The sequence below is a fragment of the Salvelinus alpinus genome, chromosome 11 (genome assembly GCF_045679555.1).
Source record: "Salvelinus alpinus chromosome 11, SLU_Salpinus.1, whole genome shotgun sequence".
Classification (NCBI taxonomy): Eukaryota; Metazoa; Chordata; class Actinopteri; order Salmoniformes; family Salmonidae; genus Salvelinus; species Salvelinus alpinus.
Window position 1 is genome coordinate 40,105,726 of NC_092096.1, and position 2,320 is coordinate 40,108,045.

Here is a 2,320-nt window from a genome sequence, read left to right on the forward strand (position 1 = left end):
ACCGGTGTGTCTGTTGTCCCTCGTGTCTGTGCTCTTGTAGAATACTGGTTGAGGGGTGGAGATGATGTAGTTAATTATTCCTTGCCCACAAACTTGACCACCCATCAGAGAGGATTGCAATACAGTCTTTTTTCTCTATGATTTGCTTGACCTTGACACTTGAACTCTGCATCCAGCAAATGAGTAGATAAAGCATGTCTGGTCGGAGGGGTGTATGCTGGGCAAAGAACATTCAGAAATCTCTTCCAATACACATTGCCTGTGAGCATCAGAGGTGAACCAGTTGCATACACAACTCGAGCAAGACATTCATCAGCATTTCTGTGACTACGTTCCTCCATTGAGTCAAAAAAACGTCTGATTCTAGGAGGACCATGAGCTGTTGCTATCGATAAGGTTTCTGATTCATCATTTTCACCTCGAATAGAAGTAGAGGGACTTTTGTCTGAGGTTGCTTGTTGTGAGCGCTGAGGAAACTTTATGCACTTGGCCAGATGATTCTACATCTTTGTTGCATTCTTCACATATGATTTGGCACAGTATTTGCAAATGTACACAGCTTTTCCTTCTGCATTAGCTGCAGTGAAATGTCTCCACACATCAGATAGTGCCTGTGGCATTTTCCTGTAAAGATTAGAAAAAAAGGAGTAAAAAAAACAACAAATACAATTCCATGTACAGATAAATAGTTAAGCAGTTAGATTAAACAACTTCTTTGTAAGATAAATGTTTTAAAATGAAACGTGTATGGAAACAGGTGAATTAACACTCCTCAGTTAGCAGGCTCAAGCAAGCTAAAACTCACATGGTAGCACAAACTAAGTAGCAGAAATTAACAAGTTAGAAATGATTTAAACACACTTTGCTGTAGGCTACTATTTACTAGTTAACAAAAAATCATGTATGTCATATAAAATATATTCACCCCACCCAGTATTGTAATCAAAACTTACCAGAAAGCATGTTGTCCAGTGCTCAGACAGTGTAGTAGTGTGGGCTCAATAGCATCTCATTAGTGTGCAAGATCTTGAGAATCAGCTGTACATGTGATGGAAGAGTGTACTGCACATGTGATGGAAGAATGCACTGTGCATGCAGAGGGTTACAATTCCATTGAATTGGGAATAGTTTAACCAAAATATGCCACAAGACCTAGAATTGCCTTATGTGTATCCCACAAAAAAAGGTTCACTGTTATAAGCTAACTTTTTTGATGAATTTAAGCAAAATTCTAACATTTACCAGAACGTTTCAGACCCTTTGCAACCCTACCCACAGCACAACAAACACTCAAACAACAAAGCAGATATCATGGGCATCTGGATCAGCCCAAATGACCACTTCTACTGTAACCTTCCCAGGGGGGTCTAGGCTAATTAATTTTTTTGGTTTCCTTTTGTCATCAGGAGAATGCTATACGTCCAAAGGCTGTCCCAACAATGTTCTGAAGCTCTAGTTTACACTGAGGATATGCGAATCCCGTCAGCAAAGTCTTCTTCTCTTCATGTCTCTCTTTCTCCTTCATCCCCAGAAGGGAGGACCAGTAGTTTATTGATTCCGGCATGTCAGACCCTGTCAGACACACCTTCTGTACAGGATCATTGGGATGCTGTTCTTTGTCCACCAGGTAGAAGAGATAACCTCCTGGTGCCTCAGCCAGATAGAGGGCCTTTCCAACCTCAGTGAGGGTCCAACAAAGCTACTTAGCATTGCTGACAGCCTGGCTAGACTGTAGAGTCAGACCCAGGAAGTAGTTGCCTAGGCAATATTCTCCCACTCCATAATCGTAGATCAGTTCAGCCACAAAGTTACCATCCTCTGGCCCTAAGCTGACCATTGTCTTGCTCCAGTTTCCATCATAAGGGCCATTACATGTTGCTTTACATCCCTCTTCAACCTCTTTGTGATACAAAATCTTCATGCCGAGAACATCTCGGTAAAAGGTGGCTGTTTTGCTTCTGTCACTCACTTTGAAAACGAACTGCAAGGCTCACCTCAAAGCCATGATAACCCAAGTGAGTTTGTTCTGTACTATACGATTATATATCACGCTCAGTTTGTCTACGTTGATTGAGGATCCTTGCAAATGATTGCCATATAGAAAGGAGAAAGGAAAATCATCTGAAACCACAGAGAACCCAGACAGAGAGAAAAATACTCTATGAGGCATGATCATCATATTATTTTCATTTTCTCTTAACCGTACCACGTTTCTCACTACCTTTTGCTGCCGTGACAGCAGTAAAAAATGTCCTCAAGCGGAAACGCTTCTTAACACTCAACTGATCTAACCCTACCGTCTTCTATAACCCCACAGCTG

The 2,320-nt window shown here is 41.4% G+C and overlaps 1 pseudogene; it reads right to left on the reverse strand.

The window, feature by feature from the left end:
• Positions 1 to 1,290: 1,290 nt before the first annotated feature.
• LOC139533308 (glyoxalase domain-containing protein 4 pseudogene) lies at positions 1,291 to 2,005 on the reverse strand (annotated as a pseudogene).
• Positions 2,006 to 2,320: the final 315 nt, after the last annotated feature.